Genomic DNA, 15989 nt, shown 5'->3' with positions numbered 1-15989 from the left:
AGAAATTTTGTGTTCTTATGTTTCCCAACTAAATTAATGTTCATTTTTATATTTCTAGGTTTGCAACTCATTCCGCCAGCTTTGAATGCAGCCAATACGAATTTTCTGTAATTATGTTTCAGCCTATCACACGCTTCTTGTTAGTTTTTGGGGGTGACTTTTGAATTTGCCAATAAAAGTGAGAGGGTGTGTCCGAATTAGCCCAAGAACCCTCTAGAACCGTCCCCTCACGTATATAAACTGAGGCTTTTCTTACTACCTTGTCTCTTGATCGCCGTATTTCTCTCTCTCTGTGTGTGTGTGTGTGTGTGTGTGTGTGTGTGTGTGTATTAAGACAGGAGGCGAGGCGCTTCATTCTTCACCTGGAAGTCCAGCAGCCAAGGTAATGACCAGCAGGCTTATTTTTCTGTAGCTACCTCCACAGACTTACACGAGGGGAAGGTTCATATTTCTAATTGTGTAACCTTATGTTTTCTAAAATGTAAACCTTCTATCGGCTGATGTAAAATTTCATAAATCCTTAAAACTGTAAATCAGGGATAGAGAGTGCGTTACCCTCTCGAGTTCCCCCTCAACTTGGATTGAGGTGACTATGATTTTGTAACTGTTTCCCTTTTCTGTAAATCGTTTCATTAACCTTCATTCTAGTCAGATCAGTAGCTTGGGATTAGCCTCTGTATCATCGGGCCGAGAGCCCAATTAGGGTTTTATATTAAAGTTTTTAGGAGCGCAAGTGTACGCCTCCATTCATGTTGTGTTCCGGCCATTAATGTAACCTGTTCTTTTTCCACGAAGACCCAGTAACAGATACCCCTGTGTAAAAGTAATTTCAATTGTAAATTGTGCCTAGAGAGGCCAGAGAGTAGCCTTGAGTAGGCTGTAAGAAATGTGTTGATGTTGGAGAGCATGTAAGCTCTTTTGTGGGTGCGTCTGTAACCTTTAGAGCAAGTGCTCTTGAATTTTGGGAGATTTCTACCTTTGTCTAAACAATTCCTCTTCTGAAATTGTAAATGTGTAAACTAAGGGCTCGAAGCCTAAAATTGTTATTGTACCGGGCGGTACACCTCCACGCCGCTAATTCAAACTTTGCGCCAGTTGAAACTCCTCTACTGGAGGAAGTCTGAACTTTATCTAATGTGTTAATTTTCAAGTTTCTCAGAAGATGTCACTACTTGTAAACTTTGAAGTTTCTGAACTGGGTCGTTTTCGACGTATTTTTGTTTTGCCTGTAGTAAGAAGTGTGGACATTCTCTTCCAGATGGCACTACCGAAGAATTACAATTATGCACCCTAGTGCGAAGTGAAAGAACTATGTTTTTGGAGAAATTTTGTGTTCATAAGTTTGTTCTTTGTTAAATTTCCTTCAGTCATTGTTTGTGTTGGCAATGTAAATCCTTTCGTTCCGCCAGGTTTGAAATTAGCCAATCCCGAATTTCTTTAATTAATTTATGCCCAATCAGGTGTATCTTCTTCAACTTGGATATGTTGCTTAACCCTAGCCAATAAAATTCTTGTGGGAGGGTGTTCTCATTCCTGAAACGCCTGGAACTTTCCGCGAGGGTTTATAAACTGCTGATTTTCGGGTCTCCGGGCCACTTCAGTAACATCTATCAGTGTGTAAAGTACGTAGCAGGGGGCGGGAAGCGCCTCTTTCTTCGGGCAGCAGTTCAGCCACCAGGTAATGGCCGTTTAATAACTTCATTTCTTGCTAGCTCAGCAGTTTAACTCTCGGGGCAGGTCCGAAGCCTTTCTACCATGTAACTTTTCCCCTAAAATGTAAAGACACTTCGTATCTATTCTATCTTTTGAACAACATATTGGGATAGAGAGTGCTTAACCCTCTCGACCTCCCACTCCTATTGCGTTGAGGTGAACTTATGTTCTCATCCGTTTCTACCTTAATGTAATGTAAATTGTCTTCTTCTATAAGTCACCTCTCTAGCCTGGGATTAGCCCTTGCAGTAACTGCCTAGGGCCAAGTAGGTTTTATATTAAGTATATTAGGAGTGCAAGAACGTCTCCGCTCAAGTTGGTATTCTAGAGGCCATGTAATATTTCTGTTTCTTCTCTGAATAGGCCTCAGTAGGTTGGGTATTTTTACCCCTGTGTATGTGTCCTTGGGGGACAGCTTGAAGGTGGAATTTGGTGTGGCCTTAGATAGGCTTGAACTTAAGAGCGGGTCGCTCTTTCTTAAAATTTGTTTATGCGTGCCTCGAGGAGGCGTTACTGTGTAATTGAGAGCAAGAGCTCCTGGGCAGGATTGGGGTCTTCCGCCCCTTTGTTGAATTCTGTATATCGTAAGGTTGGGCTTATAGCTCAAGAATTGTGTGTCTGGCTCTCGGAGCCCTAATCCTGTAATCACTGTAATTGTACATTTTCGAATTGTGTTTCGGCTACTGAGTACTTGTTCTATTTGTTATTTCTTAACCTTGAAAAGAAAATATAACCTTGTTAAATTTTATCTTAACTTTAATTTCGTATTTTGAGACCTGTTCACCCCCGCACCTTCTTTCACCTCTGCTAATCCACCAAACCACGGTAACAGTTATATTCACAATTCTGGGGTTCTCTATTTTCCCTCAATTTGTCATTGTTATTTCACTAAGTGAAAACTTGTTAAGTTTGTTTTTTGAAACTAAATATAAACTTTATTTAAATTTTAATTCAATTTATAATATCGTAGATGGACCCATTCTACCCAGCACCTTCTTTCTCCACGGATAACCCCCTGAACAAATGTAAAGTTCAATACATTTTCCTTCATGGAAATGGGCCTTTAAATGGCATTAGTTATAGGCATTAGAAATTGTTACTTCCTTTTAGAATCGAAGATGTGCTACTGATAATGGAATACACGTTAATTGATAACAAATATTCATTTTTGTGGTAACAGAGATGGTGATTATCCCATCTTCCGCATTTATAATTCACTGGTGAGTGAGCAGAGCATCGCTGTAGTTTGACCGGAAGAGATATGTGATAACACAGCTGCCTGTTTCTCTTTGGACGGAATACCATGTAGTTCCTATATAAACCGAAAGATGGCTTATACCCTTTAGATTAGTTTCTGCTTAAAATAAGTGTAGGCATATTTGCGTAGTTTATTATATTCATTCATAGACGAGAACTCTGTTCATTGTGTGCTCTTGAGCTCAGTTCTTCTCAACAACTCTGTTCATTGTGTGCTCTTGAGCTCAGTTCTTCTCAACAACTCTGTTCATTGTGTGCTCTTGAGCTCAGTTCTTCTCAACAACTCTGTTCATTTTGTGCTCTCAAGCTCAGTTCTTCTCAACAACTCTGTTCATTGTGTGATCTTGAGCTCATTTCTTCTCAAAACCTCTCTTCATTGTGTGCTCTTGAGCTCATTTCTTCTCAAAACCTCTGTTCATTGTGTGATCTTGAGCTCATTTCTTCTCAAAAACTCTGTTCAATGTGTGATCTTGAGCTCAGTTCTTCTCAAAACCTCTCTTCATTGTGTGCTCCTCAGCTCAGTTCTTCTCAAAAACTCTGTTCATTGTGCGCTCTTGAGCTCAGTTCTTCTCAATAACTCAGTTCATTTTGTGCTCTTGAGCTCAGTTCTTCTCAAAAACTCTGTTCATTGTGTGCTCTCAAGCTCAGTTCTTCTCAATAACTCAGTTCATTTTGTGCTCTTGAGCTCAGTTCTTCTCAAAAACTCTGTTCATTGTGTGTTCCTGAGCTCAGTTTTTCTCAACAACTCTGTTCATTGTGTGGTCTTGAGCTCAGTTTTTCTCAAAAACTCTGTTCATTGTGTGGTCTTGAGCTCAGTTTTTCTCAAAAACTCTGTTCATTGTGAGTAGTATAATAGGCGGATTCTGCCGCCTCCTCCTCCTCCCGCGGGAAATTAGAATTTTGGCGGAAAATTGGAATTTTGGCGGAAAATTTGAATTTTGGCGCGAGATTTGAATTTGTAAACAAAGCCACGTGCTTTTTGACAGCTGTCATCGACAACAACGCATCGCTAACCTCACTGCTGCCATCTTGAAGGGCCTAAAAGTCAGTGGTACCAACTTAACCTAACTAGCGGGAGATTTGAATTTGTAAACAAATCCACGTGTTTTTGACAACCACGTGCTTTTTGACACACAACAACGCATTGCTAACCTCACTGCTGCCATCTTGACGGGAATAAACCTCAGTAGTACCAACTTAACCTCACAAGCGCGAGATTTGAATTTGTAAACCAATCCACGTGTTTTTTGACAGCCACGTGCTTTTTTGACAGCTGTCATCCGCCATCCTTAAACTACAGAGCACCGTGCTGCCCTCTTTATCGCAGTAGCTGCACATTCGTCACCTGTCATAGGAAGTGGTGCCATCCTGGCGGGCCTAAACCTTAGTGCTACCAACTTAACCTCACTAGCACGAGATAAACAAATCCACGTGCTTTTTTACAGCTGCCATCCGCCATCTTCAATCCATAGAGCACAGTGCTGCCCTCTTTAGCTACTCACCTTTGAAATGTGGTGGCGGATAATTTGAAACATGCGTTTTGACAGCAGCCATCTTTGAGCACGGTGCTGCCCTCTTTAGCTAGATACCTGTGGTGGCAGACAATTATACGTGACAGCAGCCATCTTTGATTACAGTGCTGCCCTCTTTGTGGCGGTGGGAAATTCCACGTGCTCTTGTTTGGAAACAAATTCACGTGCTTTTTTCTCACAGCAGTCATCCGCCATCTTGCATCACAAAACTCAGTGCAGCACTCTTTAGGTAGATACGTTTGAAATGTGGTGGCGGCAATTTGAAAAAACACGTCAGGGGATAACAAGACACATAACAAGATAACAAGAAACATAACAAGACTAGAATCGGACACTGCTCTCGATACAAAATGTGATCAGAACATTGATTGATGTGTTCAGATCACTAAACAAGTAGAACCGAACACTGTACTCGATACAACATGTCAGAGGATACCTTTGTTCTAAGAAAATTAGATTGAAACATAACAAGACTAGAATCGAACACTACACTCGATGTCGTTAACCTTAACATGTGATCCGATACAACATGTTAGGGGATACCTTTGTTCTGTGCACATTAGATTGAAACATAGCAAGACTAGAATCGAACACTGTACTCGATACAACATGTGATTAGAACATTGTTTGATGTGTTCAGAGCAAAAGTACAACTTCAATGATTTACCTAGTGTAAAAATAAAAAACACACTGTGCACATATCGCGTAGCTATCTCGCTTAGTAAACGATACAACTTTAATGATTTGCCTAGTACAAAAATCAAAAACACACTGTGCACATATCGCATTGCTAAGTCGGCAACACTTCATATGATTCGCTTAGTGCGAAAATAAAAATTCTATACAGCGTAGCTAACTCGTTCACCGCTAAGACGCATAGTAATTGCAAGTACACTGATATATGTCATGCCAAAATCAAGAAAGCACACTGCGTAGCCAACTCGCATGGTCACACTGCAAATACATTACGATACGTTACTCATTTTTTCTCGAAAAACACACACACACGGATAAGAATGTTGCGAGATACTACATACTTACATGCGAAAAAAATAGAGGGGTGATGAATCATAAATTATATGTACACATGTTGTCTCTTCCAAGTTGTAAGACGAAATAGACTCAGTACTGCGAGGTTCCGCTATAGCTGGCGAACGGAAGTAGCATGATATCTCAGCAAAAAAAATACGCGTGAGCTTGCATGCACGCAAGTCAGACACAATGATGGATACCGCGATTCAAATCCTGGCACGTTATGCTGTCAGGAAGGGCATCCGGCTAGATCATGTAATTACACGTTATGACGATCGCGCAGGTCCCACGCCTAGCATTTGCTATTTTTACGGCTTCCGACAGTAGGAGTTCGAACCCCCTATCTCCCGAAGTAGCGAGAATGATTGCGGGTACAAGAAGTTGAAGGTGATTCATCTGTCGGATGGAGGTAATAAGCCTTGTGCAGGCTTCTTCAATAGGAGTAGGCTATGTGCCGGTACCGGGACATCTAGTTATAAAACCTGCTACAGCAGATTTTGTCGCGTATACTGTGATTTAAAATCCTAGTCCTTTAACGTCAGGAAGGGTAACAGGTCGTAAAACTATGGTGTATGATGTAAGAGGCTAGAAACTAATAGTTTATGCGTCAATAAGGGCATCTAGCTATTAAACAATAGTTTGTGGTGTGGGACACATGATACTGCAGTTTAAAATCCTGTTTCTCGAATCAAAAATAACACCCGGCTGTAAAATTAATTCTTGCGATTTAAAATCTTAGTTCTCGCGTTAAGAAAGGTATCTAGCAGTAAAACAGTTTCTTGCGAGTTAAAATCTTAGTCCTCGCGTCAAGGAGGGTAAATAGCCGTGAAACTATGGTGTATGATGTAAGAGGCTAGATACTGTAATTTAAAATCTTATTTCTTGCATCTCGAAGGGTAACTAGTTTTAAAACAAATTCTTGCGATTTAAAATCTTAGTTCCAGCACCAAGAAGAGCATCTAGCTGTAAAACCCCGATTCTCGTGTTAGAAAGGGCAACTAGTTGTAAAACAGATTCCTAATCCCAGTTCTTTGACGTCAGGAAGGGCAACCGGTCGAAAACAATAGTGTATGATGTAAGAGGCTAGATACTGCTAGTTTTGTGTCAGGAAGGGCAACCAGTCGTAAAACAATAGTTCGTGAATTGTAACACTAGATACTGCGATTTAAAATCTAAGAAGTGCATCTAGCTGTAAAACCCCGATTCTCGTGTTAAAAAGAGCTTCTAGTTGTAAAAACAGATTCTTAATCCCAGTTCTTTGACGTCAGGAAGAGCAACCGGTCGAAAACAATAGTGTATGATGTAAGAGGCTAGATACTGCTAGTTTTGTGTCAGGAAGGGCAACCAGTCGTAAAACAATAGTTCGTGAAGTGTAAAACTAGATACTGTGATTTAAAATCTAAGAAGAGCATCTAGCTGTAAAACCCCGATTCTCGTGTTAAAAAGAGATTCTAGTTGTAAAACAGATTCTTAATCCCAGTTCTTTGACGTCAGGAAGGGCAACCGACCGCAAAACAATAGTGTATGATGTAAGAGGCTAGATACTGCTATTTAAAATCCTAGAAGGGCATCCAGTTGTAAAACAGATTCTTGTGATTTAAAGTCTCGCGTCAGGAAGGGCAACCAGACGTAAAACAGTTTCTTGCGATTTATACTCTTGCGTCAGGAGGGGGCACTCGGCTGTAAAACATATTTTTAATCCTGGCCCTGTTACGTTAGGAACCACATCTAGCTGTAAAAAGGTGCTCCAAACATTTACAGTGTTAAGCTTTAGTAGCAGGCTATGTGCTCACACCGGGTTACATTTTTTTTGTTCCACCGCATAGAACACTGTCTTCGAAGTTGCACCTGTGTAGTCAGTCAGAGTGAGGTCAGGAATGCATGCGTTGACTGAAATTGTACACTCGTCTTCCGGCTGTACTAACCTTGAACGAGGACACTGCGTGCTGATAAGCTACTTGTAACTCATGGAACATTTTCTTAGCCGTGTAGCATTTAGCTGGTGTAAGTTCCTAACATAAAATATTAATGATTGTACGGAGAGCAGCACATAGCCTACTCCTATCGAAAGAGCTTACACGGCACATAGGCTACTCCTGTTGAAGGAGTCTGTACAAGGATTAACACCCCCATCAACAGCCCTTACTTAATGCTGGCTTTTTTCACACCCTCTGGTTATTCGAAACTACCTAAGAATGTAATATACAATAGTAGGGAGAGGGTAAAACCCGGTACCGGCACATAGCCTACTCCTACTGAAAGAGCCTGCACAAGGCTTACTACTACAAAGTTATCCCCTCACGTGTTGTATTGAGTACAGTGTTCAATTCTGGTCTTGTTATGTTTCAATCTGATCTTCTTAGAACAAAGGTATCCCCTAACATGTTGTATTAAGTACAACGTTCGATTCTACTTATGTAGTGTTCTGAACACACCAAACAATGTTTTAATCACATGTTGAAGTTAACGACATCGAGTACAGTGTTCGATTCAAGTCTTGTTATGTTTCAATCTGATCTTCTTAGAACAAAGGTATCCCCTGACATGTTGTATCGAGTACAGTGTTCGGTTCTACTTGTTTAGTGATCTGAACACATCAATTAATGTTCTGATCACATGTTGAGGTTAACAACATCGAGTGCAGTGTTCGATTCTAGTCTTGTTATGTTTCAATTTGATCTTCTTAGAACAAAGTTATCCCCTGACGTGTTGTATTGAGTGCAGTGTTCAATTCTAGTTGTTTAGTGATCTGAACACATCAGACAATGTTCTAATCACATGTTGAAGTTAACAACATAGAGAACAGTGTTCGAGTCTAGTTGTTTAGTGATCTGAACACATCAATCAATGTTCTGAATCACTTATGTACTGTTCTGATCACATGTTAAGGTTAACGACATCGGGTGCAGTGTTCAATTCTAGTCTTGTTATGTTTCAATCTGATCTTCTTAGAACAAAGGTATCCCCTAACATGTTGTATTAAGTACAGCGTTCAATTCTAGTCTTGATCACTTATGTAGTGTTCTGAACACACCAGACAATGTTTTAATCACATGTTGAAGTTAACGACATCGAGTACAGTGTTCGATTCAAGTCTTGTTATGTTTCGCAAATCTAAACATGCATAATAATGTTATCGCTGCACACTCTTGCCTTCGCGATGCGTGTTCGATAAAGCTATGCCTTGACAGAGGAGGTGGAGGTGGAAGTGGTAGGGGAGGAGGAGGAGGAGGAAGAGCGGGAGGTAGAGGAGGTGTCGTATAGTCTCCTTCAAGATAGTAGATGAGAGGTTATGTTAGCGAATGCACTAATGTTAAATGATGATAGCTAACGGAATTTCAAATTATCCGTCACCACAATTCAAAGGGATAGCAGCACGGTGCTCTGTTGATTAAAGATGCCATCTAGATAGAGTTTCAAATTGCCACCACCACATGTTAAATGTACGTAGCTAGAGATAGCAGCACGATGCTCTGTTGAATAAAGATGGCGGATGATAGCTGACGGAAGTTTTTTCAAATTATCCGCCACCACATGTTAAATGTGTGTAGCTGAAGATAGCAGTACGATGCTTTGTTGATTAAAGATGACAGATGACAGTAGATGGAATTACCCGCAAGATACCAGCACGGTTCTCTCATGATTAAAGATGGCGGATGTCAGCTGTCAAAAAAGCATGTAGATTTTAAATTTCCCACCGCCGCCACCACGATAAAGTTTAGTACCGTAAAGATAGCAGCACTGAGGTAGGCGATGCAAGATGGTAGATAACAGTTGACGGAATTTTTCAAATTATCCACTACCACATGTTAAATGTATGTACCTAAAGAGTGCAGCACGATGCTCTGTTGATTAAAGATGACAACTTGTCAAATAGAATTTTTAAAATTGCCGCCACCACATTTCAAAGGTAAGTAGGTAAAGAGGGCAGCACGATGCTCTGTAGATTAAAGATGGCAGCTTGTCAAATAGAATTGTTCGAATTGCCATCCTCAAAGGTACGTAGCTAAAGAGGGCATCACGGTGCTCTGTAGATTAAAGATGGCTGCTGTTTTCCCGCTACTACGATAAAGATAGCAGCACGGTGATCTGTTTATTAATGATGGCTGCTGGATACAATTTTAAATTGCCGCCACCACATTTCAAAGGTATCCAGCTAAAGGGTGCAGCACTCTGCTCTCTTGATTGAAGAGGACAGCACGGTGCTCCCTAGATTAAAGATAGCGGATGACAGCTGTCAAAAAAAACCACGTAGATTTGTTTCCAAACAAGAGAACGTGGAATTTGCCGCCACCACATTTCAAAGGTAAGTAGCTAAAGAGGGCAGCACTGTGCTCTCTTGATTAAAGATGCCGGATGACAGCTGTCAAAAAGCACATGGGTTTGTTTCCAAACAAGAACACGTGGAATTTGCTGCCACCACATTTCAACTAAAGAGTGCAGCACTGTTCTCTCTGGATTAAAGATGGTGGATGACAGCTGTCAGAAAAGCACATGGTTTTGTTTCCAAACAAGAGCGCATAGAATTTGCCACCACCACATTTCAAAGGTAAGTAGCTAAAGAGGGCAGCACGGTGCTCTCTGGATTAAAGATGACGGATGACAGTTGTGAAAAAATCGCATAGGTTTGTTTCCAAACAAGAGCAAGTAGAATTTTTCAAATTGCCGCCACCACATTTCAAACGTATCTACCTAAAGAGTGCAGCATTGAGGTTTGTGATGCAAGATGGCGGATGACAGCTGTGAGAAAAAAGCACGTGACTTTTTTTCCAAACAAGAGCACGTGGAATTTCCCACCGCCACATAGAGGGCAGCACTGTGCTCAAAGATGGCTGCTGTCACGTAGAATTGTCTGCCACCACAGGTATCTAGCTACAGAGGGCAGCACGGTGCTCAAAGATGGCTGCTGTCAAAACGCATTTTTCAAATTATCCGCCACCACATTTCAAAGGTGAGTACCTAAAGAGGGCAGCACTGTGCGCTATTTATTGAAGATGGCGGATGGCAGCTCTCAAAAAAGCACGTGGATTTGTTTATCTTTCGCTAGTGAGGTTAAGTTGGTAGCACTAAGGTTTAGGCCCGCCAAGATGGCAGCACTGCCGATGACAGGTGAAGAATTTGCAGCTACTGCGATAAAGAGGGCAGCACGGTGCTCTGTAGTTTAAAGATGGCGGATGACAGCTGTCAAAAAAGCACGTGGCTGTCAAGATACATGTGGATTTGTTTACAAATTCAAATCTTGCGCTTGTGAGGTTAAGTTGGTACTACTGAGGTTTATTCCCGTCAAGATGGCAGCAGTGAGGTTAGCGATGCGTTGTTGTCTGTCAAAAGGCTCGTGGCTGTCAAAAAACACGTGGATTTGTTTACAAATTCAAATCTCGCGCTAGTTAGGTTAAGTTGGTACCACTGAGGTTTAGGCCCGTCAAGATGACAGCAGTGAGGTTAGCGATGCGTTGTTGTCGATGACAGTTGTCAAAAAGCACGTGGCTTTGTTTACAAATTCAAATCTCGCGCCAAAATTCAAATTTTCCGCCAAAATTCAAATTTCCCGCCAAAATTTAAATTTCCCGCGGGAGGAGGAGGAGGCGGCAGAATCCGCCTATTATACTACTATTGTGTGTTCCTGAGCTCAGTTTTTCTCAACAACTCTGTTCATTGTGTGTTGTTGAGTTCAGTTCTTCTGAAAAACTCTGTTCATTGTGTGCTCTTGAGCTCAGTTCTTCTCAAAAAATCTGTTCATTGTGTGCTCTTATGCTCAGTTCTTCTCAAAAAATCTGTTCATTGTGTGATCTTGAGCTCATTTCTTCTCAAAAACTCTGTTCATTGTGTGCTCTTGAGCTCATTTCTTCTCAACAACTCAGTTCATTGTGCGCTCTTGAGCTCAGTTCTTCTCAACAACTGTGTTCATTTGCGGTATTGAGCTCAGTTCTTCTCAAGTACTCTGTTTATTGTGTGCTCTTGAACTCAGTTTTTCTCAGCAACTTTGCCATTGTGTGTTCTTTAGCCTGGTATGGTGAATTTACAGAAATAGAATTGCACGTACGGTAGGTTCGTTGAACTGAACGTTATCGGGTATGAAGCTCATTGTTGACTAATTCTGTTATCGTGTAATATATACAGCAGTAACTTCAAACTACACAACGCCTCAAGATACTAATAAACTAAATGCTTGCTCTACTAGACATGTCGTTTCATTTGTTTTCTTCAGTGTAGTGTATTGCATTTCGGTGTTCTACAGTCAGTCCGGCTGCATCAATGTGTGGCTGATGTGCACAACTTGTCTTTATAACTCTATACGATTTCTACAGTAAAATACAATTCTGAAACTTGTATCTCAAGACATGGTGTTTCAGTCCGGAACCATCTTTCCGAATGCCGATTAGGCTATGGGGTTCCAACCGTCCACCTCTTGGATGCTGGTTTATAGTATTTCAGAAAATTTATTGAAGGGAATAAGAGGTGACCTACTTTCCAGGTGATTGAAGGTGTCTTCCGAGGATCGAATATGGTACACATGTGGTCGGCAGTAATTCTAGACTTCGGTTCCCAAAATGAATGAATGGCGCGGCAGTATTCCAGACTGATCACCACCACCTCCTGCTTCATCAGTCTATCTGCTGCAGGCGTTTCTTCTTGTAGCTGGAAAAAAATAATAACGTATATCAAAATGGCTGATTATTGACACTCCGTTGCCGTTTAAGTCTCACAATAATGAGAGAGACGAGGGTTTAAAAGGTCCAAAATGGCTGAGATTAGTACAGAATGTGCAGTTTTTATGACTGTTGTGCTGATTAGTGACAGTCTCAATGACATTTGCAGTTGTGCACATTATAGCTTTAATGCAACACGTAAATACACCAAGTTATCAGGTTTTTTGACAGGATCGGAACTTTCCTGACGATATGGGCTGCCACACGTACAAAATTAGTTTAATTAAAACAAAACTTTGGAAGTTAACGCATAACAATAACTCTAAAACTGAAATAAGGTTCGTAAAATATCAAAAGCATCACAATAAATGAATCTACGAATAATCACTTCACGGATTATTAACTGTTAAAGCGCGGCCTGAAAGTTAACATTCACCGGGCAACCTCGGATAGTAGAGCTGGTGATGATAAGAATAAGAATAAGAATAAGAATAAGAATAAGAATAAGAATAAGAATAAGAATAAGAATAAGAATAAGAATAAGAATAAGAATAAGAATAAGAATAAGAATAAGAATAAGAATAAGAATAAGAATAAGAATAAGAATAAGAATAAGAATAAGAATAAGAATAAGAATAAGAATAAGAATAAGAATAATAAGAATAATAAGAATAAGAATAAGAATAAGAATAAGAATAAGAATAAGAATAAGAATGGTGAGGAAAGCGGACGGGCTCTCCTTGGAAAGATGATTAGGAAATGGACCACATCCCTGTGGTTTTCACAGCTTTTCGATTTTAGCATTTTGTTCAAGATACTGGAAACGAGTCAGCAAACATTTTATGGGATTGTATTAAGAGCATTGCAACTGATTTAGGATAGAAATAAGAATTATAGGCAAATACAGGTACTAACGTCAATTCAGGCACTTTTATGCACTATGTAATCACCCTTTCTAACCTTATAAATACATCAGATGTGTTAATACAACTTCATTTTAAGTCATCTCTCCAAGAACGCGATATATCTTTCCCTAAAATTCGAAGTCTAATGATTACGTCCTCTCATATAGCGTTGGTGTCACGAAGGGTATCCTGCAGTAAAACAGTGCCAAATCCACATGTGCGACATAGCTCGCACCCAGCGTTATATAAATCGTAACTAACTACTTAATTATAAGAGGACTTCACCGTCGTGTTCACAATATCACGTTTTATTATACACACACACACACACACACACGTCACAGAGTAAAAAGTAACTATATACAAATACAGAGAATATATATAGATATCTCGTAGTTGACGTAACAAATGTCAATCCGCGACATCCTCCCCACCCTGGTCTATCTCCAAAGGGATGTCCAGCTGCACTGGCCGAGTAATGAGCGTGTTGTCAGGCTGCCGCAGAACGACCGTTCTTACACGTCCGTCTCTTCCTGGGCGCATCTCTTCTATCCTCGCGTTCTTCCACATGTGGCGAAGTCTGACGTCTTCTTGGAGGAGGACGATGTCTTCGATCTTGGGCAAATGTGTATTGGTCTTTTGATTTTTGACCTCATGGTGACTTCTCACTTGAAGCAGATACTCCTTTTTCCAGCGTCTTGAAACGTCCCCCAAGATTCATTGTTGTAATCTGTATTCCTTTACGAGATTATTCCTCGTGCTCGGTTCTGGCCCTTTCGGGATGGATGTTAGTTTTCTTCCAACTAAAAAATGGAATAGTGTCAGGAGATCTCCCGTATTTGTTGACTGCGTGATTGGCCTGCTATTGAGGGTGGCTTCAACACTTGTCAATATTGTATTGAGACTCCCTTCGTTCAGCTGGGAATGGCAGAGTAACTTCCTTAGACATCCTTCTACAGAGCCAATCATTCTCTCTCAAAAGCCTCCCCACCAAGCCGCCTTCGGTGCGATAAACGTCCAACAAATACACTGAAGAAAATGGAAATTGCAACACCAAGAAGGAGTGATGCTACATTGCTGCAATTGCACATGCAGGACGAATGTTCGGTTATGATTCCATGATTAGACTTTCAGATCCCTCTGACCGCAAGTTTGGACAACAATCAATACAGGATGTGCCCACCACGAGCTGCAATGCATTGATGAATTCGTCGAGGCATGGAGTCAATAAGGCCCTGGATCGCTTCCTGAGTAATTATGACCCATGCTTGCTGCACTGCACGGGTCAGTTGTTCCAGAGTTGTGGGTGGCGGAGGTCGGTTGGCCAGTTGTCGACCCGTCATGACCCACACATGCTCAATAGGACTGAGGTCCGGGGATCTGGCGGACCATTCTAAGGTTGTGATGTCGTGGAGAACTTCTCTGGAGATGCATGCAGTGTGAAACCGAGCGTTCACCTGCTGAAACATCCCATTAGGAATGATCGCCATCATAGGGACAACCACTGGATTGAGTACCCTATTAACGTACTATCGAGCAGTCATAGTGCTCTCAACAAGTACTAATTGTGATTTCACATTAAAGTCAATAGCTTCCCAGACCTTAATGCTTGGTGTTGGCCTTGTGTGCCTCTCGGCAATAAGATCTGGGGGGCCCCTTTACGCGGCACGTCAGCGCACACGATTCCGGCGTTCGTTGTGGGCAAGACAGAAGCGCGATTCATCACTTAAGCCGACCCTATGCCATTCGTCGACCCACGTCGATCTTTCTCGACACAAGGCCAGCCTTACATGTCGCTGTTGTGGGGTCAATGGAACACCTTCCGCAGAGACACGGGCTCGTAAGCCAGCTGCACGGAGGCGATTGCCAACTGTTTGTTGTGAAATGTGGGGTGCCACAGCTGGTCGAATTTGCGCTGCTGTTGCATGGGGTTCCATCCGGGCCATCCGAATGATGCGGCGATCCTCTCTCACAGTTGTCTGTCGCGCTGGGCCTGTGCCACGTCTACGAGTGTGGGTACCTTCATTTGACCACTGCTGCCATACACCTTGTACCGCAGATGCCTATCAGCCAACACGTGCAGCGACAGTCCTTAGCGATAATCCAGCCGCACACAACCCAATTATCCGAACCCTCTGAAACGGCGACAGTTTTTGATAGCGTGCTCTTCTCTGTCGTCGGGGCATGTTTTACGGGGAACACTTCACTGCACAGACTGCAAGTCAACTACGCTACACCAGAGTCCGTATACTGGAGTTGATTCCTCCGCGACCAATCACATGGGGAGAGCTGTAGCAACAATCCAATGGGTCTGAAACTTTGATCGATTACATATTTGCATGGCATCGTTCCAGATCTTGAAAATCAACACAAACGACCAATGCCTTCATGGTGTTGCAATTTCCCCATTTTATTAAGTGTACCATTGTGAGCACAGTGGTGGTGCACCTTGGTGTCAGTCACAATTGTATTGAGCTCTATAAGCTCGTTGTTAGCAGTGAGGAAGGTCTGAGCGTTGTCAGAATATATGGTGTGCCTCACACCTCGTCTGCTGACAAATCTCTACATGGCCATCAAGAATCTATCCGTAGACATACCTGTAGATAACTCCTGATGGATAGCACGGGTGGTGGCCCAAGTGAAAAGAATGAGGTACGAATTGTTAACATTACTGCCACATCTAATGTACAGGGGTCCAGCGAAAACGATCCCAATCACAGAGAAGGGTTGTGTCAACTGTATGCGGTCTGCTGGTAATGGCGCCTCATTCACCACTGGTCTGCCGTTGTGCGCTAATTTGCGCGGTAGACAAGAATGCAGAATCTTCTTCATTATTTGTCGAGCTCGCAGAATCCAGAATTCTTCACGTAGTTCTGCCAGTACTATGCGTACTCCTAGGT

The sequence above is a fragment of the Anabrus simplex genome, chromosome 11 (genome assembly GCF_040414725.1).
Source record: "Anabrus simplex isolate iqAnaSimp1 chromosome 11, ASM4041472v1, whole genome shotgun sequence".
NCBI classification, from domain to species: domain Eukaryota; kingdom Metazoa; phylum Arthropoda; class Insecta; order Orthoptera; family Tettigoniidae; genus Anabrus; species Anabrus simplex.
Note: the sequence above shows the minus strand (reverse complement) of the source record.